The sequence below is a fragment of the Pleurodeles waltl genome, chromosome 3_1, assembly GCF_031143425.1.
Source record: "Pleurodeles waltl isolate 20211129_DDA chromosome 3_1, aPleWal1.hap1.20221129, whole genome shotgun sequence".
Taxonomy (NCBI): domain Eukaryota; kingdom Metazoa; phylum Chordata; class Amphibia; order Caudata; family Salamandridae; genus Pleurodeles; species Pleurodeles waltl.
In genome coordinates this window covers 1785513626-1785536841 of record NC_090440.1, presented here as the reverse complement: position 1 = coordinate 1785536841, position 23216 = coordinate 1785513626, and the positions used below count along the sequence as shown (strand labels likewise).

Below are 23216 nucleotides of genomic sequence, written 5' to 3'. Positions count from 1 at the left end.
AGATTTGGAACAACAGATTATTATGTTATGCGCGGTTAGTTTTAGAGAATCAAACAAGACATAATTCTAATGCTCTTTTTTCATAAATAAATAATGAGTCCTAAAACCGCATAATTTGTCTCATTGCCAAAGGAAAGGAAAGTTAAATACTGCCTGATGACATGGTAAGTGTTAGAAATGGGGTCTCTAGTTGGGAGTGGTTTGCACCCTCTCCAAGTAGTGACCCTCACTCTCAGGGTATGGGAGTCACACAGCTAAGATAACTCCTGCTCACTCCCTTGATAGCTTGGCTGAAGCAGTTAGGCTTATCTCAGAGGCAATATGTAAAGTATTTGTACACATACACACACACACAGAACACCACAAAAGTACTCCACACCTGTTTAGAAAAATAGCCAATATTTATTTGAGTAAAACGACCAAATGACAGAAATCCAACATACACAAGTAAAGATACACATTTTCAAAGATTAAATCTTAGTATACTGCTTAGAAACACAATAAGTCCAACTGGGGCTATCACAACGTCTTGATGGAGTAGTTTCCAACAGTCTGATGCCACTTGCAAGGGATTGCGGGCTGGTCACTGAGTCGCACGAACCCCAGGTACAGTACCTTAGGTATCAATGAGGAGACAAAGATGTTGCACAGTCAGGGAGGTGAGGCACCACTGGAGCCGGTGCGGTGTGTTCCTTACTGCTAGGCAGGAGAGGTGAGGCATTGGTTTGTTATGGTTGCAGGGGAGGTGATGCGGTGTCAGTTGAGAGGCGTTGGTCCTTAATGACACGGCAGGGTCGATAAATCCAGCAGGTCAAGACATGAGGCGTCAATTTTGCGGTGTTGTGACCACACCACGGGCCATGGGTGATGCAGCGGAGCCAGAGTCGGATTGCAGTGACACGGTGCTCTGGGCTCGTGCTGGGATGGCACTGCAGTGGCGTTAGGCCTGTGGCGCCGGTCAGTGCACTCAGCGGGGACCACAGCTCCAGTGCAGGCAGGTGTGCAGGGTCAGAGTGGCACCAGTTCCAAAGTCGTTCTGGAGGTTCATGCACTTGATTCTTCCTTGTTATATCACAGCCCGGGAACTGGATGTGACACCACTTGGAATGTCAGGACTCTCAGCAAGAGAGTCCAGGTGCTGGTACTTGAAGTCTTTGATGTCTCTAAGATTTCTGACCAGGAAGCAAGCTCAGTCCAAGCCCTTGGAGAACCTTTGGAGGCAGGATGTAGAAAGTGAAGTCCAGACCTTTCACGCCAAGGACTGAAGCAGCAAGCAGCATGCCAGCACAGCAAAGCAACAGGTAGAGTGGCAGTCCCTCCTACAGGATCCAGCTCTTCTTCCTGATAGAATGTCCTCAGTTCAGAAGGATTCTAACTCTGTGGTGTCAGAGGTCTAAGACTTATACCCATTTCTGTCTTTGAAGTAGGCAAACTTCAAAGAGACGTTTTTTATAGCGCATAAAACCATGCATTCCCTGCCCTGGCCCCAAGCACATTCCAGGGGGTTGTAGACTGCTTTGTGTAAGGGCAGCACTGTTGCGTAGTTTCTCATTATCCTAATGAGACTACTGGATTCGGGCGGCAGAATCACTTGTATTGCGGGGGACTGAGTCTGATCCCATACCAGGTGACACCTGTCGGCCTAATCCGGGCTTTGTTCCGGCTACCTAGCAGTGCCTCATCTCCACCCAAGAGCAGGGATGATTGGTAAACTGGATGCATGACACAAATGACTCCTCAGGGAAATTGTGGTCACTCAGATTTCATCCATTTCTTTCAGTTACATTAGTCTCGCGTATGCAAGGACAATCAAAGGCAGAATATAGTATAGAATAAGGTTTTATTGAAGCAACTGCATCTTAGAAAATAAAGCATGTATTACAATAACTAAGACAATAAAGCATGACAGGATTAAAATTGTGAGTTAAAAACTCAGAAATAATGCTATTGTGTTGTCACTACGGTTTTTAAGAATAGTTCCTACCTAGACTATGTTATAGCACACCATGTTAAACTCTAATTCTGCCCTTCAGGTTCCCCTAGGAAGACATCATCCCTCATACCTAAGCGAGAGGCCTGTAGTCTGCATAAGCAGCTGCAGCGAAGCAATCAGCATACAGTCGTGGTCATCTGTCTGGAATCTCCCTCTAACATACATGGGTCAAAGTAGTGTTTTTATAATAAAACAGCTGATGTTCCAAGAAAGGATCCCCACGTAAGAGTGTATATGTTTCTGTGAACATTGGAGACAAAGCGTACCACTTTTGCCAGCAACCTATTTTACTACAGCCTTGAGAAAGGCACAGAGTGAAAGAAATGTCTTGTTTAAGAACGTAGTGCTGATCGAGGCGAAGAACAGCTAGATAGAGAAAATAAAACAAGACAGCGAATGTGGTTATTGTTAAAATAATATAACAGAGCAAGGATAAAACATATCTAGGTTAAAGTGCACAGCAGCAGGCCTAGTTTGCTAAAATAACATGTACAACACTATAGCTAAAATGGCTACACAACAGCCTTATTCAAGTAAAAGTGTCAGCTCCTCCCAGCACTCTAGCTCAGAAAGACCCATCAGCCTGGTGATGGGTCATCAGGACATGCCGGGGACACCTCAGCTCCCTTTATGTGACTGTCTAAAGTGAATGCACAAACAGCCCAACTGTCATCCTGACCCAGGCGTGTATTCAGCAGACAGGCAGAAGCACAGAATGGTTAAGCAAGAAAATACCCACTTTCTAAAAGGGACATTTTCCAACTCACAACCTGAAAACCAACTTCACCAAAAGATGCATGTTTAAATTGTGAGTTCAGAGAATTACATTTAAAATATATTTCAAGGCAATCCGCATACCCTGTGGCTTTGCAATAGTGAAAACTAATTTTAGCAGTATTTCTCTATCAGGACATGTAAAACACACCAGTACATGTCCTACCTTTTAAATACACTGCACCTTGCCCACAGGACTGCCTCGGGCCTACTTTAGGGATGACTTACATGTCATAAAAGTGAAGGTTTGGGCCTGGCAAGAGGGTGCACTTGCCTAGTTGAAATGGCAGTTTAAAACTGCACAAACAGGCCCTGTGATGGGAGGCCTGAGACATGTTTGCAGGGGTACTCATGTGGATGGCACAATCAGTACTGCAGGCCCACTAGTAGAATTTGACTTACAGGCCCTGGGCACATCTGGTGCATTATACTAGGGACTTATTAGTAAATCAAATAAACCAATCATGGACAAACCAATATATTTTAGGCAGAGAGCAAATGCACTTTAGCACTTGTTAGCAGTGGTAAAGTGCCCAGAGTCCTAAAGCCAACAGAACAGGTCTGAAAAAATAGGAGGAAGAAGGCAAAACGTTTGTGGATAACCCTGGAAAAAATGGCCAGGTCCAACAGTAAGCATTAACAGTTTTATAAGATACATCATCTGCAATGTGACCCATTCAATGTCCTGTCAGATTGAAAATCTCACCTCCATTCAGGAGGAATTAGCAAGAATCTTTTAATTGTTAATTACGTTTTTGGATGGTTAACTATTCCTAGGTGTAAACCCTTGAATAATTTCCCTACACATATATGTGGAATATATATTCCATGTCTTGCATAATTGTTACTGTCTGTAAAAAAATAAAAATAAAAATAAAACACAAAACATTAGCAAGGATTACATCTTCATATTGTTTTCCCATGCTTTTTTGTTTTGGACCATTGATTTTGCATCCTTTGCTGTAGACTGGAGCTACTGAACATATATAAAGCACATAGATTTGATAGGTGTTTTATCTTCTCCTATTAAAGTCCCCTCTACTGTGGATGTGGTCTTTCAGGAAATAAGGCAGATGATGGCAGATGTTAAACTATAAATATCTATTCCGTTGTGCAGCAACAATAAAACTGGTCTGTTGCATCTTGGATGTTAATAGAGTTCTGGAGCAGGAAGACAGTTGCCTTGCTGCTTTGCCTCAGGAGCTCTGTCAGATAAGAACAAGTTGTTTAGGTAACAGTGGCAGCATTTGACGTCAAAATCGAACACTGTAATTTATTTGAAAATCAGATTGAAATTGCCAATTCTTTTTTAGTTGATGATGAGATAAGGAAAAGTGTGTGCCTGAGTGAGCTTAAGTGTATTAATACGGGATTCAGATTTGTGATTGGCGAGCTTGGCGGCATTTCAAACCCTTTAATGGTTCCATCTACCAGCCTAGCACTTCAAAGACAACACACATACTACTGGTAGTGAACAGCTCTCCCATCCGCTTCCTAAGGAGGCACCAGCTGAAAGTGTTTGAATGCATTTTGAAGTTGACTGAGCTGACTGGGTTATTTGCGGGGCGTTAGAAGCCGACGGGAGCTGCTTAGATGCATACATGCCTCAAGCCATATTGAATTTTCAACGGTACATGTGTGTTCTAGGAGGATTTTGGTGCCACAGGCACTCCCAGAAAAGGTACTACATCACACTGCAGTAAAAGTGGGACTGCTATTTGGGAACATTTTAAGGATTAGATAAGGTTCACACAATAATGACACACTATTCTTATTTGAAAAATCCATATTTGATCTAGAGGATCAGCTTGCACGCAGTATGGCTCACTTGCTGCTTGATGTGTCTCCGCCACCTGTCAGGGTAACAAGACAAAAGGGAAAAGGAGGAAGACCCGTCTGCCAAAATTCCAACAGGGAGGTTGCTGCCATTGTGGCTACCTCCCCGCCGGGTCCACTACAAGTTTCCCGCTAGGTCGGCGGGCGGAAACCTGAGCTTCCGCCTGCCTGCCTACAGCATTGTTTCTGGCTCGTAATCGAGCCGGCGGCAATGCTGTAAGATGCAGGGTGCACCAGCACCCTCGCAATGTTCACTGTCTGCAAAGCAGACTGAACATTGAGACAGTGCCAGCCGGGGGGGCCCTGCACTGCCCATTCCAAGTGCATTGGGAGGGCCCCCCTGCACCTGTACTCTGCCAGCCTGAAATCTCTGGCAGAGAACAAAGTCGTAATCCCCAGGACAGCACTGTTTGCCCAACCACGATCCGCAAACCTGGCAGTCATGAGACCACCAGGTTCGTAATTAGGCCCTAAGTCTCTAGCTCTCATTTTTGCAGGCTACTTTTCACCCATGCGTTCTCCCTTTGCCATTGTTTTTCCGTCTTTCTCTTCCTCCTGTTCCCTTTTGTGTTTTTCTCTGAGGCTCTAGTTCAAAGTTTGTGGAGTAAAAGTAAGTGATAGTCTGTACAAATTAGTACCGGTGGGTGTGAGCTCCACCTATCAGCACCACCTCGGATTAAGCACTGGCACTACAATCTGTTGCTTTCTCTGAGTATGCGAGAATCACTGCGAGGGAGGCGGCAGTGGGCTGAGTTCTGGCCTCAGCATCCCACCTTGCCCTTTATGGAAGGAGAGCAGTTGGAACATGCCACCTTCCAGCCCATGAGCTGCACAGGCTGGAGACAGGGTCTTTCAGGGCAACACTGAAAAACAGTTCACACAGGATACATGATTTTACTGTTTTCAGTCCAAACTACAAATTATGTTTGCAAATAATAGTACTTACCCGTTTTTTTATATTGCAGGGTAAATACAAGATTATATTTTCTCTACCCATTGTATTTGAATATAGAACCCCTTTCTGTCCATAAAGCTATCAAAGATGGCCACTGCTGTGTTGCTACTTCGTTCAAATAAAAGCTGTACTGAACTTTCATTTTTTACTGTTTTAGGATCAAAACCTTGGGGAAAAAACAGAAGGTTCAGATTTAAATAATTTTTGTGAGGATCACAAGCTCAAGGACAGGGCAAACTTTTGGCCAGCCAGTTGCATTTCCAGGTAGAGAGGTGAGCAAAAGGTATGCTGAGTACACACTTGTAATTTGCTCTTTATGAGTTGTGCCGCCGCACAAAACGTCATACTGTGGTTTCCCAGCCAGCCTTGCCCCAGCCCAGTCACTGAGCCAGGTGGCAGATCTCAGACAGAATCAGGAAAACAGAGTATACACGATGGTCTTTGTGACACACAACAGTGCTGACATGAGTAACTTGACGATGTGCATTCATCATGCCTGGACTAGGGTTGGCAAAAACATGCCAGGAAGCCACCCCGAAGGACAGATACATTTAATTTTAATAACTGTCAGGCCCACTGCCCACAAGAAAAATTCTATAGCCCCAGGTATGTGAAATATGTGCTGGTGGAAACCACCAGCACATATTAAGCGCTAACTTGACTTAACTATTTTCAACTTTTGGACTTGCCTGCTGCTGGAGTCCCTGCTTGCGGAAGCATGCCTTTTAAATAGCAGGGAATGTCTTGGAACTAGAAAGAAGCTGTAGACTGTGGTACCCTGTAGCAGGAGGGCTTGGTTTAATCCGGGCTTTGTTCCGGCTACCTAGCAGTGCCTCATCTCCACCCAAGAGCAGGGATGATTGGTAAACCGGATGCATGACACAAATGACTCCTCAGGGAAATCGTGGTCACTCAGATTTCATCCATTTCTTTCAGTTACATTAGTCTCACGTATGCAAGGACAATCAAAGGCTGAATATAGTATAGAATAAGGTTTTATTGAAGCAACTGCATCTTAGAAAATAAAGCATGTATTACAATAACTAAGACAATAAAGCATGACAGGATTAAAATTGTGAGTTAAAAACTCAGAAATAATGCTATTGTGTTGTCACTACGGTTTTTAAGAATAGTTCCTACCTAGACTATGTTCGAGTACAGCATGTTAAACTCAAATTCTGCCCTTCAGGTTCCCCTGGGAAGACATCATCCCTCATACCTAAGCGAGAGGCCTGTAGTCTGCATAAGCAGCTGCAGCGAAGCAATCAGCATACAGTCGTGGTCATCTGTCTGGAATCTCCCTCTAACATACATGGGTCAAAGTAGTGTTTTTATAATAAAACAGCTGATGTTCCAAGAAAGGATCCCCACGTAAGAGTGTATATGTTTCTGTGAACATTGGAGACAAAGCGTACCACTTTTGCCAGCAACCTATTTTACTACAGCCTTGAGAAAGGCACAGAGTGAAAGAAATGTCTTGTTTAAGAACGTAGTGCTGATCGAGGCGAAGAACAGCTAGATAGAGAAAATAAAACCAGACAGCGAATGTGGTTATTGTTAAAATAATATAACAGAGCAAGGATAAAACATATCTAGGTTAAAGTGCACAGCAGCAGGCCTAGTTTGCTAAAATAACATGTACAACACTATAGCTAAAATGGCTACACAACAGCCTTATTCAAGTAAAAGTGTCAGCTCCTCCCAGCACTCTAGCTCAGAAAGACCCATCAGCCTGGTGATGGGTCATCAGGACATGCCGGGGACACCTCAGCTCCCTTTATGTGACTGTCTAAAGTGAATGCACAAACAGTCCAACTGTCATCCTGACCCAGGCGTGTATTCAGCAGACAGGCAGAAGCACAGAATGGTTAAGCAAGAAAATACCCACTTTCTAAAAGGGACATTTTCCAACTCACAACCTGAAAACCAACTTCACCAAAAGATGCATGTTTAAATTGTGAGTTCAGAGAATTACATTTAAAATATATTTCAAGGCAATCCGCATACCCTGTGGCTTTGCAATAGTGAAAACTAATTTTAGCAGTATTTCTCTATCAGGACATGTAAAACACACCAGTACATGTCCTACCTTTTAAATACACTGCACCTTGCCCACAGGACTGCCTCGGGCCTACTTTAGGGATGACTTACATGTCATAAAAGTGAAGGTTTGGGCCTGGCAAGAGGGTGCACTTGCCTAGTTGAAATGGCAGTTTAAAACTGCACAAACAGGCCCTGTGATGGGAGACCTGAGACATGTTTGCAGGGGTACTCATGTGGATGGCACAATCAGTACTGCAGGCCCACTAGTAGCATTTGACTTACAGGCCCTGGGCACATCTGGTGCACTATACTAGGGACTTATTAGTAAATCAAATAAACCAATCATGGACAAACCAATATATTTTAGGCAGAGAGCAAATGCACTTTAGCACTTGTTAGCAGTGGTAAAGTGCCCAGAGTCCTAAAGCCAACAGAACAGGTCTGAAAAAATAGGAGGAAGAAGGCAAAACGTTTGTGGATAACCCTGGAAAAATGGCCAGGTCCAACAGTAAGCATTAACAGTTTTATAAGATACATCATCTGCAATGTGACCCATTCAATGTACTGTCAGATTGAAAATCTCACCTCCATTCAGGAGGAATTAGCAAGAATCTTTTAATTGTTAATTACGTTTTTGGATGGTTAACTATTCCTAGGTGTAAACCCTTGAATAATTTCCCTACACATATATGTGGAATATATATTCCATGTCTTGCATAATTGTTACTGTCTGTAAAAAAAAAAAAAAAAACACAAAACATTAGCAAGGATTACATCTTCATATTGTTTTCCCATGCTTTTTTGTTTTGGACCATTGATTTTGCATCCTTTGCTGTAGACTGGAGCTACTGAACATATATAAAGCACATAGATTTGATAGGTGTTTTATCTTCTCCTACTAAAGTCCCCTCTACTGTGGATGTGGTCTTTCAGGAAATAAGGCAGATGATGGCAGATGTTAAACTATAAATATCTATTCCGTTGTGCAGCAACAATAAAACTGGTCTGTTGCATCTTGGATGTTAATAGAGTTCTGGAGCAGGAAGACAGTTGCCTTGCTGCTTTGCCTCAGGAGCTCTGTCAGATAAGAACAAGTTGTTTAGGTAACAGTGGCAGCATTTGACGTCAAAATCAAACACTGTAATTTATTTGAAAATCAGATTGAAATTGCCAATTATTTTTTAGTTGATGATGAGATAAGGAAAAGTGTGTGCCTGAGTGAGCTTAAGTGTATTAATACGGGATTCAGATTTGTGATTGGCGAGCTTGGCGGCATTTCAAACCCTTTAATGGTTCCATCTACCAGCCTAGCACTTCAAAGACACACATACTACTGGAAGTGAACAGCTCTCCCATCCGCTTCCTAAGGAGGCACCAGCTGAAAGTGTTTGAATGCATTTTGAAGTTGACTAAGCTGACTGTGTTATTTGTGGGGCGTTAGAAGCCGACAGGAGCTGCTTAGATGCATACATGCCTCAAGCCATATTGAATTTTCAACGGTACATGTGTGTTCTAGGAGGATTTTGGTGCCACAGGCACTCCCAGAAAAGGTACTACATCACACTGCAGTAAAAGTGGGACTGCTATTTGGGAACATTTTAAGGATTAGATAAGGTTCACACAATAATGACACACTATTCTTATTTGAAAAATCCATATTTGATCTAGAGGATCAGCTTGCACGCAGTATGGCTCACTTGCTGCTTGATGTGTCTCCGCCACCTGTCAGGGTAACAAGACAAAAGGGAAAAGGAGGAAGACCCGTCTGCCAAAATTCCAACAGGGAGGTTGCTGCCATTGTGGCTACCTCCCCGCCGGGTCCACTACAAGTTTCCCGCTAGGTCGGCGTGCGGAAACCTGAGCTTCCGCCTGCCTGCCTACAGCATTGTTTCTGGCTCGTAATCGAGCCGGCGGCAATGCTGTAAGATGCAGGGTGCACGAGCACCCTCGCAATGTTCACTGTCTGCAAAGCAGACTGAACATTGAGACAGTGCCAGCCGGGGGGCCCCTGCACTGCCCATTCCAAGTGCATTGGGAGGGCCCCCCTGCACCTGTACTCTGCCAGCCTGAAATCTCTGGCAGAGAACAAAGTCGTAATCCCAAGGACAGCACTGTTTGCCCAACCACGATCCGCAAACCTGGCAGTCATGAGACCACCAGGTTCGTAATTAGGCCCTAAGTCTCTAGCTCTCATTTTTGCAGGCTACTTTTCACCCATGCGTTCTCCCTTTGCCATTGTTTTTCCATCTTTCTCTTCCTCCTGTTCCCTTTTGTGTTTTTCTCTGAGGCTCTAGTTCAAAGTTTGTGGAGTAAAAGTAAGTGATAGTCTGTACAAATTAGTACCGGTGGGTGTGAGCTCCACCTATCAGCACCACCTCGGATTAAGCACTGGCACTACAATCTGTTGCTTTCTCTGAGTATGCGAGAATCACTGCGAGGGAGGCGGCAGTGGGCTGAGTTCTGGCCTCAGCATCCCACCTTGCCCTTTATGGAAGGAGAGCAGTTGGAACATGCCACCTTCCAGCCCATGAGCTGCACAGGCTGGAGACAGGGTCTTTCAGGGCAACACTGAAAAACAGTTCACACAGGATACATGATTTTACTGTTTTCAGTCCAAACTACAAATTATGTTTGCAAATAATAGTACTTACCCATTTTTTTATATTGCAGGGTAAATACAAGATTATATTTTCTCTACCCATTGTATTTGAATATAGAACCCCTTTCTGTCCATAAAGCTATCAAAGATGGCCACTGCTGTGTTGCTACTTCGTTCAAATAAAAGCTGTACTGAACTTTCATTTTTTACTGTTTTAGGATCAAAACCTTGGGGAAAAAACAGAAGGTTCAGATTTAAATACTTTTTGTGAGGATCACAAGCTCAAGGACAGGGCAAAATTTTGGCCAGCCAGTTGCATTTCCAGGTAGAGAGGTGAGCAAAAGGTATGCTGAGTACACACTTGTAATTTTCTCTTTATGAGTTGTGCCGCCGCACAAAACGTCATACTGTGGTTTCCCAGCCGGCCTTGCCCCAGCCCAGTCACTGAGCCAGGTGGCAGACCTCAGACAGAATCAGGAAAACAGAGTATACACGATGGTCTTTGTGACACACAACAGTGCTGACATGAGTAACTTGACGATGTGCATTCATCATGCCTGGACTAGGGTTGGCAAAAACATGCCAGGAAGCCACCCCGAAGGACAGATACATTTAATTTTAATAACTGTCAGGCCCACTGCCCACAAGAAAAATTCTATAGCCCCAGGTATGTGAAATATGTGCTGGTGGAAACCACCAGCACATATTAAGCGCTAACTTGACTTAACTATTTTCAACTTTTGGACTTGCCTGCTGCTGGAGTCCCTGCTTGCGGAAGCATGCCTGTTAAATAGCAGGGAATGTCTTGGAACTAGAAAGAAGCTGTAGACCGTGGTATCCTGTAGCAGGAGGGCTTGGTTTAATAAGAGCAGCCCTGGAGATCTTTAGCATCAATGGGCAAAACAGCCTTCAGCCCGTTTGACCCTTCAAAGTGGCACCAATATCCATATTAAGCAGAAACAAATATTAAATATTCACCTATCATGAATGCACTGAACTATGGTCTTAGTAGGTCCTTTTGAGTGGTTGGCGTGATAGTTGAGTTTGAGTGAAAGTGTGATAGTTGAATGTACTTTTTAGATGTAAAATAGTCCCCTGTGCATTGCAATACAGGCACTACATAGGATGTGGAGTGATGCACCGAACAGTCAATGACGGTGATAAATACTCCTCTGGGTTGGTCTAAAACATGATTAACAATGCATAATGCCCATGGGTAAAAGAGGCTGACCCAGATAAGTAAATGGTTGAATGGTCATTACCCAAAGTAAAATCTGTTTTTAAAATGCTCTTATTAACATTTCTTATGATTACATTGCTACACTCTGCACATATAACCTGACTCATACTAGCACCCCAGTTTTATCATTTAAGAATCAGCAAAGCTGCTTAACACAAAGTGTCATAGTTTCATTTATGGTAGTGATAGCAGTACAGTTATGCATCAATTATCTGTAACTATGTTTTAGTATGTACTACACAACGAAGGACCCACCAGCATCAAGTACTGCCTTCAGGGTAACATTTTGACATCTTGATACATTAAAATGTACAATTTACATTGAGTAGAACATGGGGCAACCACTCTTTACCTTGGCACCTTCACAAGCAAATCCAGCTCTATGAATATTGTAAGCAGCAGGTCTGGCAGACAGCTGCACTTTTTCTCTTGGGTGCACATTAGACCTCAATGTACTCAGCAAAGTGGCATCGGTAATAAGCTTCCATCACAGATTAAGCATCTATGCACTGGTACTGCCTCAGCTTGACTACTGTAAAAGTATATATACTGGTCTTCACATTAAGGACCTACCACAACTTCAATTTGTGAAGAACCGAGCTGCTAGACTAGCAAGAAGTGCAGAATACTTCACGGCGGCAACCTTCTCTGGCTTCTCATCATACAAAGGATAACAGCCACGCATACCAGTCCCAGGGCCCAAATTACTTGGTGAAAATGTTCTCATGCTACGAGCCTCTATGTCTACTTCTATTTTCACTGGACAACAGAATTACCACAGCACCATTCAACAAAACACCACTTGGAAGGAAAATGTTGCACATTTGTAAACCTTCTCCATGGAACAATCTGGACCTTGAACTCATACATCAGCAGAACCACTCAAGGAGGTAACTGAAGAGCATCCTTTACTGCTAGCCCTTCCGTGAGACTTTGCTCTAAGTCCTAGCTTGATCCACATTCAGTGCCCGAGGTCTTTCGTGCTCTGGTTTCCCCTGCCCTTGCTCCTTCATGATTGCTCCTTTTATTGTTTTTCCTTCTTCTTTTACCCCTCTCTGGTTCTTGAATGTTCCAGTTGAACTACAATTTGGACCGAACGGCTTACACTGAGCCTTCTTTTGGCTGAGCTCTGCTTCCTCTCCTTTCCCTTTTGAGCCCCTAGCCCCCTCTTTTCAGCGCTTTGAAGCAGCTTTGCAGCATACAGTGCCTTATACATCAAAATCCTGACCCTCCTTCTGAACCGAACTGTTGACGAATTGGCCCGATATTGTAATTGTACAGCATTCCATTCTTATGAGTATTATTGAACATTAAAATGACTTTCACCAATAACCACATCATCCACCATCTGAACCACATACCAGGCATTTATTGATTCGACAGAACATCAACTATTAGAACATAGCATTAAATGGCAAACGTGTGAACAATACTTTCATGCCTAAAAAGGAAAACCCAATGTAACAATTATTTTATTTATGAGCAGCAGGGGCTTAGCTTGGTCATTAAGTGTGTGGGGGGCGGGGGTGGGGTTTGTGAGCTTCAGATTCCCCAACAATCACACCAGCATATAATGTTACAATACATTACACAACAAGGAGGGTTCGTGAGAGAGCTTAACGGGCAGTGGAAAGGGAGAGAATTGTGGATTGTTAGCAGTACTTAAAAAATAATAATTGGAAAATAGCCAACATTTTTGAAGAAATTCAAAACAGAGATGAGAGAGTGTGGGTGTTTTAAGTCTGTGTGTGCATGTACAAATCCTAGGCGAAATCAGTCAGACACCTCACCATACCTGGCTGAAAGCATCTGTTCCTACATTTTTACTACAGAAAATATTCGCTGGGGTGGAGGGGCGTAACACCCCAACCAACCCCACCCCCTGATGAGCGGATACGATTTTTGAGCTCATCAGCTTTAGCAAAAATATAATAAACCCTAAAAAGGTCATTTGGGTGTCCTGTATCCAGTAATTATTTTTTAATAGTGGGTAAAACACAGAAACTAACACCTAGCACTGAAGACACAATACTCAACTGTTAACAAGGACAAATTAATTAAGAATGATTGAATAAAACATATTGGCAAAGTTATCCCAAACTTTGATTAGTCTGAATACTGCATGTATATGATAAGCAATCAGTTTCCCAATCATTCATTCAGTTACAATTTCTGAATTCTTGGGCTAAAGCCCATGAAACATCGATATCAGGGGGTCTCCAACCTTTTCTGTAGCGAGAGCTACTTCTGATCAGTGAAAATCATTATGAGCTACCGAAGGCTAAACAACTTGTGCATCATTATTACAAAACACCCCCACGCCAAACTTCCTTGACTTAAAGCCTAATGTTCATAGAGCCAGATACTATGGTTTGAGTAAAGTACTTTGACTAGGGGCACTATGACAGGGCTGCCATGTGTCTCAGTGAGTGCATGGAATTTGGGGATGTATGAACATGTGTGCATATGTGAATGGGTAACTGAGAGAGGGTGCCATGGGTACTTGTGACACAGGACATACCTTTCACCATAGGTGGCACCGTTACAAGTATAGCACAAACATACAGCCATGATTTAAATGGGAGGAATTTAAAGAGCAAATATGTTCATAATGTGGAACATTGTTCTACACTTTAAATTTCTCCCAGTTAAAAAATGATTGTATTTTTCAGTTATAAATATTGCACAGTGTTCTACTGGCCACTGGGAGCTAGAGGCCTCCTGTTTGTAAATGCAACTCTTTGAAAAATAATTTGAGAAAATTAAAACGAAAAGTTAACTTAATTATAAGGTAACCTTTTAATTTCTCTGATTTAAAAGCATTGAAAAAGATAATTTCGTTCTCACTTCCAATACTGAGTTCACAAGGACTTTTATTTAAGAGTTAAATACCTTAGTGCTTCAATTCTTCACCTCTGTGCCCTGGGTCATACATCTGACTCCAGCACAGCTCCTCCTCTGGCCCTGCTATCTGCAATCTGGTGATAGTAATGCAAAAACACATAACTTTATAAGGAAAAATGTGACCCTATGCTTATTTAAAAATGAATTCCAGGCAGTGAGCTACTGTGAAGAGGTGGTGGAGCTACTGGTAGCTCTTGATCGACTGGTTGGAGACACCTGATCTAAATATACATATAGACATGACAACTAAATATATTTTGTTTTAACCTCTTTATTTTTCTTCGTATGTCAAATTACAACACAATACACTAACATTTTTGTAAGAGATATCAGTCCATCATACTGTTTTTAACAAATGCTTGCAACATATACACCCATTGTCCACATAGCCCTAAGCACCCAGCATGCCATTTTTGATTTTAAAGTTTTGAGCTTTGAAGGGACTCATCCTCTAGGTTTCCTTCATTCTCCCGTAGAAAAGGTTACGTGCCTTTTAAGTCTCACCGGGACCCATCGTGGGGTGTTCTGACAATCATAACAAATATGCGCACCCTGCTAGGTCTTCCCGTGCCCTTTCTTCCCTTCTCACCATGTGTGTGTCTGCATTTGATTGGTTAATCTGAAAAGTACGCACAGACCTTTCGATGTATTGAAAGGTACCTGCCTCCTTAGGTCTTAATTTGAATGGTCAAAGTCTGCTCAGTTGCGCTTGTACACATAGAACAGCGTTTTGTAGTTTTGCAAAACTGGCCAGTATTTAATTACTCAAGGAAATAATATGTAAATGCTCCTGAAAACTAAATGACAAACATGTTTGCAAGTTTGCTAGGCTAAACAAAGGCCTGGCACAACATGCTTAGCTATCTAAAGATGAGGCTTGGCGTGAAGAGGCAGTCAAATAGATCCAGTGTATGTTGAGGGAAGAAAACATCTGGTGTTATGGTCTGAACGGCAGACTCAAACTGCAGGTCACGGTCTACCTCTCCCCACAATATTGAATACAGCAAGGAATAGTGAAATGCGCTAAGAATATGAAGCAATGTGTAGTATGGAGGAACAGTAAGAATATGAAGCAATGTGTGGTATGGAACAACAGTAGACAAAGCCAAGGCTTTCATTAGAGGTGACCAGCGAGGTCCTAGTAAAAAAAAAAAAAACATCCACAGCAGTAGTAGAATTATGTGCCAAAAAAGCAACCCATAGCTGTCGCTCCACAAAGGAATCACTAACAGGAAAAGACACGGAGGGGTGCAAATTACAACATCAACAGAGAGACGAGGTGGCAGGTTTGGCGGAGCAGTGGAAAGATGTGATAAAAACAAATGATAGAAAGATAAGCAACACATGGACAAATAAAACAAAAGTATGAAAAGGACAAAGACAAAGCGATCACATACATGCCTCAACATTTATAAGTTTGGTGTTCTGTTCACTGTGTAGATTCCCTGCTTCGATGAAGGTGCCTCCGAAAAGTTCAGGGGTGCACGTCTGTACGACAAGTAAACTTGGGGAACCTTTCCTGAATAAACCACTTTCTGAGCATTAATTGTCCATTTTGTTAGCCAAGATATCCCATCTGTGATGTGCCCTGGTTATGAGTTGGTCGTTTGACTATACTGCATTTGTCAACATTGTCTTGTGCATTAAATACTTTACCATATTAATTTTTTGCAGGTATGCCTGCAGAATTCTTAAGGGGAAACAGTTCGATATTTACTGTAAAATGTAGATTTTAACTTGAGAAGCACCAAAATAAGCATGCCATTCCCCAAACCCCCTGCTGGTTCGATAATAGCACCTATTCCACTGACAAACTCACATCAGGACCATGACTGTAGCCCTCTGAATGTAGACGTGAGTTTCAGAAATGCAAATCACACAATCATGGATAAGTTCGCCCACTTGCTTTTTCACTTAATTCAAAATGGGTTCTGAGATGCACGTGGGATGGCGGCACTGCTATGAATAATGCTGCTTCTTGGGTTGTAACTGATCCTCTAGCAGAGAAATCATTTTAGTGTTTCAGACTAACCACAAAATGTACTTTCAAATCCTGGATCCCTAGCATGATGGCGACCTGAGGACCATGTCTGGATAACATCTTAAATAGGCTTTAGCATTTATTTTGTGCAACTGGCACAACAAGAATATTTATAGTTGCTGTGAGAGGGACAATGGCCAGTGCAGATCAAGCCTCGGTCTGCAGGCTCCAAGTCATTTATATAACTTTCATTAATTATCCTAATACAGATAATGTGTTTAGCCCCCTAAATAACAACAAGGGGTAATCCTGAACACAAAAGCATGGTTGTTGTTTCATATGATTTAACAGAATTCACGCTCTTGCTGTGGAATATCCACTTACGTAATGGCACAGACAACCCAAAAGTAATGGAATGAAATGATAACCTCGGCAATTACCAGTAGTAAAGCTAAGTCAAGCAGTTTCAGCCAGTATAGGTTTTTTATGTCAGTTAACCCACGTGCCTCGAGTGTACACAAATATGCCCCCTACAGCTGGCTGTTTCCTAGGGACTCAGGGTGCACCTCACTGTCAGAGACTGGAAGCTGAGGCCGTCTGGTGAGTGCTCTTCTTGATGGTCTGAGGAAAGGGAGACTTCTCCCAGTAGCCACAGGGCTAGCCTGCAAAAAATAATATGCGTGAGAGGTGTCAAGTGCCTCCTTAAAGCAGTCCCTTTTAGGAAGAAAACCCCACAAGGGGAAACATCTCCTTGGCAATCTAGTAGGTCTTGATCAAATCAAAGATGAAGATTACTTCATAAGAAATCAACAAGGCACCAAGGGCCATATGTACGAAAGCTTTTTCCCCATAGACACAGAATGGGTAAAATCCTTTGGTACATCTGCCCCCAAATTCCTTCTGATATCAGGATGAAGATAAGAGCTGAGCAACAGTTCTAGGTGAAGAATCCATGAGAAGATTCAAATACGAGAAGCAACAATCTGGGACAACAATATGAGCAAATAGTCAATGACCGTAACAAAAAAATAAGGGAACAATGAATTGTGAAGCATCTTTATCTTGTGATGGCCTTCTTGATATATAATACATATATGTCTACTTCCATCACAGGAAAATACTTTAATTTATTTTGGATTGGGAACCTTGAAAAAAGTCCTGTGCCAGACCACCCTCTTGGGAAAGGCTTGTACAAAGCCTTTTCACACTAATTTCCAGAAAGTCATGACATTTGTTTTGTAATCGATTCTGTTCTGTGTTGGATTCCCTGTCCAGGCAGGTCGTTGGACATCCCTCCAAATGACAGTGAGTACGAAGATGTCAAAACAGCAGGGAAGTTGGGCATGGCATCCACCTCTTTACGGGAAACACCCGGAACGACGACTCCTAAACCACAAAGTCGTGGAAAACGAAAGCGAAACAACGGTTTCGTTTTCCACGACTTCCTGGTTTTCGTGCCTTAACCACACATGTGTGAACCACGTACATGCGTGGTTAAGGCACAGAAGAAGGGAGTCGACACGGTGAAGGAGGAGGTAAGTTGGGCTGGGACTGGGGCTGTTTTTTTGGGGGTGGGGTGGGGTGCTCGGTGTGATTAGGGTTGGGGGGGTCAGGGTTTAGGTTTTAGTTGGGGTGTTGGGGTGCTTTAGGTTTTAGGTGCGGGATGGGGACTTGTTTTTTTTTTTAGTTTATGGGGTGGGGGGCTTGGGGTGATTAGGGTTTATGGGGGCAGGGGGTACGTAACCTAATGGAATGCCTCTCTAGGCCACTCACAATTAGGGCCTACGAATAGCAAATGCAAAGCTCATGCTGTCTAATATTTTCAATAACAAACCCTTTAAAACTCAAAAAAATTAAAAAATGTATATTTTATTGATTCGAAGCAACATTATTATCCTATAAGTATTCAAATGTATTCAAATTACAATCACTCTAGTTAGCTAGTTGCAGTTTGTTGGCATATTTTATTAATTAGTTTTTCCTGTCACGTAGATGTATACTTTGGTACTTTTCAGCGTCTTTAAGTTTTTCCCGATAGAATACCAACACTGATAAAATGTTAGATAGTTATATAAGCCACATAAAAAGTTGCATTGTCTCCTTGAATATTTGTTTATGGATTGCCATTCATTGAGTACCTTTTTACTGGGTTTTCAACAACACAATAGGCGCATTGAGTGACCCAGATCTACAAAGTGCGTGTATGAGTGTCACAGAAAGAGTCACTTTGCGTAATGGGGTAAGAAGTCTAAGACATGTGTACCAGTGTGCAACAGGTGGTCGGGTGTCGCATGGCCATATGGGCAGGTCAGATGTGATGCATGTAGAGCATGAGTCTTGGGTAGCAACTGAAGGGAGGGAGATAAGGGTGCTGCTCGAGAAGAAATATGGTTGGTACCAGGGTGTGGGTGAAACATGTTTGTGGCAGCCCCGATGCGACTGGGAGAAAGGGAGGGTGCCTGGGGTGTTGCCGTGGGCTGTCTGGAAGGAAGAAGGATTGGGGGGGGGAGGAAAGTCCCATTTGAAAAGGTATGCCCCCGGATTAATCAGGGTAAATCATTGTTTCAGGTGAGTCGGAGAAAGTGGTGGAGGAGGGCTTCCCATGCCAGGGAGATGGTGCGTCTACGGATGCGCCAAATTTCTTCGAAGTGCAAGACCTCACCCTCTGCATTACCCCATCGCGGTACCAAGCTATGTTAGGCTTCTAACCTGGGGTGTTGTTGAGGTGATCACTAGTGAAGGATGATGGCCCTTTTCGCCAGAAGCACACAAGGCTTGTAACACATGCTCTGACTGCCACTAGCTTTCCATGTTTGAAGATGCCCTAAGCGCAGGCCTTCTAGGAGTGTATATCTGGAAGTTTCTTGACTTTCCTGAGCATCTCTTGTGGTTCCTTCCAATACATGGAGAGGGCGGGTCATGACCATAACATGTGCTGAAGGTCGGCCGGGGACCCTTGGCATCGGGGACAACTAAGGCCGGCTGTGGGGAAGAAGTGGTTGAGCTGATGTTTTATGAGGTAGGCCCTATGGAGCACAGTAAATTGGATACTCTTTAATCGGGCATTGCGAGAGACCCTATGTGGTGAATTCAAGGGCTCTATCCCTCTCAGATTCATGGATTACCCATCCGATATTTGCACCCCATTTGTCTGTGAGTTACGTAAGCTAGGATTCTGTATGATCCCTTATGGCCTTGTAGTACCATGTTATGAGTTGGCGGCTTGTTCCATTGGTTAGTAGGGACTGAATGACTGAGTGAGTGGGGGGCTCTGTGTCTATTACGGAACACTGGGCATGGAGTATGTGTCATATCTGGTGGAACTGCAGGTAATGACCCTGGGAAGGATGAAAGTGTTAATGAGGTGATCGATGGTGAGGAGTTGACCATCTTGGAACAAGTCACCTACCGTGTTTAGAGAGCAGTCGTGCCAAGGTGTAAGGTCTCTGGAAGAATAGGAATTGGGAGGGTGTGGGAGGTCATGTAGTGGGAAAGCAGGTGCATATGGGACTACATGATGGGTGAGGGATAGCGCCCGCCAGATTAATTTTTGGGTGGCAGCTACTAGGTGTGGTAGTGGTCAGCGCTGGGGTACTGATTTGGGTAAGAGGAGATTCTGGACGTCTATATGAGTGAGGGAACCCATGTCTGCGCATAGTTGCCAGGTTGCACTGTGCCAGCCATTGTGAGACCCAATGGAGTTGGGCTGCTAGGAAATAGGCCTCAAATGAAGGTGCACTATGGACACCCTTCTCCATAGGTAGTTGCAGTTTCTGTAATGCAATGCTTTGGCATTTGTTGCCCCATACGAGCTCTCTGAGTAGTGTCTCTAGATCCTGGAAGAAACTTCAAGGAGGGATGATAGGTAGGTTGGCAACGTAATAAAGAAGGCAGGGAAGTATAATCATTTTCAAAATGGTTATTTTGCCTCTTGTGGCCAGTGGCAGTGTTTTCCAGAATTGAACTCTGGATTTTAGGCTGTAAGGTCCCTCTTAAGATTGCCCTCAAAGAGGTGTGCAGGGGGATAACAAAACCCCTATGTACCATACCGGCGTTGCTCCTTCACTCCAGCTGCTGCCCACCCAAGGGGAACATGGTGGATTTAGCCCAGGTAACCCGGCCATTCATTGAGGACCCTATACCTATTCAATTATTACTCAAGTTCACCAAAAACAGGCAAGACAACAATTATGAGCACTCCAGAAAGGAGGATCTTTTATGGGTGCACAACAGACACTGAACAATAATTTTAACAACTGTTTAACACATAAAATAATGTAATACACATTTGGTGAAGAAGACATGGGGTTACCTCGACGCCTTCTGCTGCCTTCATCCCAGAATATTATGGTCAGCTGACTTTTTTCCCTGTTTGGGCCTGAAATTAACCTTGGGCCCGAACCTCTATCTCTTCTCACTCCATTCATTCCTAGTTGTCCCTCTTGAGTGAGCCTTCTGCCCCTCCTTATAGTTCATTGGTGGTTTAACACCTTTATTGAGGCTGTGCCTCCAGTCTTGTGGAGGATGACTAACTATGTGATATCTATCCCTCAAAGAGCAATTTTGAGGTTGTCTTTATATCTAGCTTTCCTCATTCTGAAGTAGTTGTCAACATCAGGACAGTGCGCGCTCTACGGGCGACGTAAAAGCAAAAACCCACTTCTTATGCAGGGTCATAATTTATACATTGTGTTTCTATGCAGTATGTTAACCTTTTGCATTGCAGAACTTTTACCTTGAAAAGCCATTAATGCTGTTTGTAATGTATTGTTCATTTGCAAGGCTTTGCTGCAGGCTTACAGGGTGTGGTTAGGGAGTGGTCCCTATTCTACGACTTTCTTGAAGCCTTTCCTGCAGCATGGCTGGGTGTGGCTGGTGGGCGGGCCTTGGCTCTATTTAAGGGAGCCAGACCAGCTCCACGTGCTCACTATTCAGAGGTCCCGGTGCAGAGCAGCAGCATTTTCCTGAGCTCCCGTTCCGGAGGCGTACCTAGGCATTTCCAGGCCTGCCGTCATTTCCTTGGTGATCCTCAAGCAGGGCGGTAAGGCAGAGGTTGGGTTAGGCCTCGACTCCGTTTTCAGTGACATTCGAGTTATGGGCCTAATTCTGAAATCGCGTGTGCGATTGTTTTTCCTGGCATTTAACCTTGGCCTTCAGGTCGGCAGTGTGCAAGATCATTTCATGGCATTTGCATTGTGATGTTCGAATCGGCAACAGTGTGCGTGATTCATTCCTGGCATTAAACTCTTGGCATTCAGGTCGGCAGTGTGCGCGATCATTTCATGGCATTTGCATTGTGATGTTCGAATCGGCAACAGTGTGCACGATTCATTCCAGACATAAAAACTATCTGCATTCAGATCGGCAGTGTGCGCGATCATTTCATGACATTTGCACCTTGATGTTTGAATTGGCAACAGTGTGTGCGATTCATTCCTGACATTGAAAAACCTGGCATTCAGATCGGCAGGTTGCAAGGTCATTTCATGGCTTTTGAATACCGACGCTTGAATCGGCAACAGTGTGTGCAATTCATTCCTGCCATTTAACTCTTGAAGTACAGATCGGCAGAGTGCGAGATCATTTCTAAATCTTGAAATCTTTGATGTACAGTTTGATTATTAATGTGCATAATAATTCCTGAACAATTGAAACTTAAGACTCTTAGACAGAGGGTGACCTTGTAGTGTTATTCATGATTCTAGTACAGTTCATTTATGAAGGAAAAAACGTGTCTTCTTTGATCTTTGTTATAATGTAGTGACTATTCAAAGAACCAAATGGAGAGTGTTTAATATTCAAAGTGTGAGATATTAACTCTGGAATGCTCATATGAAAGTTTGCATAATCCTTCTTGATTTCCAGGTACCCAGATTTCTGAGGGCTAGTTATAGTGAAACTCTAGGCCATTCAAGTTCTCAGTATAATGTTATTTGAAAACAAGGCTTATTGAAAGTCATTGTGTTTAATCTTGCAATTGTGTTGTTGAACTTTTGCTTCCACAGGTCTCCTTCCCCGCTGTTCCCAACCCAAAACCCATTCCCCCACTTGGCCATTCTTTAACTCTGTGATATAATATCTAGTGGAGTTTGGAGCTGCCAAAAGGTGGACATGTTGGGAAAATGCGCAACCCAGAGGATCTGGTTTCCCTGACAGCAGTTAACCCTCTTTGCTTTGCTTCAGTAGGGTCTTTGTTATGATCACCAACTTCGATTATCCATTAGTGGTCACATCAGTCCCATTGTGAGCATGGAATTTCTTTATCATCCAGGGTCAGGGACTGGGTTATTCCTTATTCTGAGCCTTGTCCCACATCATTACCATGTGACATGACTAGGTCCTTTGTTCCTGCTCAGTATTGTGGAACTTGAGAGGAGCTTGCAAAAAAATAATCGTTCCAGAAAAGGACACCTTCGTTGATCAATTTGGTATATTTTTGCTTCAAGAAACTTTGTCTCTAGAATCACTTTTCAAAATGAAGGTACGCTAATTACAGCATTGAGGCAGGGCCATCTAAAGTTGGCTGCCCTTCAGGGGGTATTTGAGTGTTGGTCAACAACTCTTTAAATCTAGACATCAAACAACTTATTAACAGCCCAGACATCATTGGCTTGGTTCTAAAGGGGAGTAATGGCCTAGTGAGGTGTGTGTGTGTATAATATATATAATCATTCCCAGCAAAAGAATAAGGGGTCGACAATACTTTCTTTATTTGACTATCATAACTCAATAGACCACCCAATTATCCCATTGTGATCACCGGCGATTTTAACATAGCATATGAACCTCTTGATTGCATGGACACTATTGCGGAAATAGAAAACGAGGCGAAAGGCATACCGAAGCGGACATAATTAAATCTTGGTCAGCTGTTGCAGTTCAGCTGGCGTT

At 43.2% G+C, this 23216-nt stretch overlaps 1 protein-coding gene across 11 annotated transcripts in view; it reads right to left on the bottom strand.

Moving 5' to 3' along the window:
* The window catches only part of ANKRD44 (ankyrin repeat domain 44), a 618040-nt gene that overhangs the window by 288811 nt on the left and 306013 nt on the right, over window positions 1–23216 (bottom strand). The window lies entirely within an intron of this gene.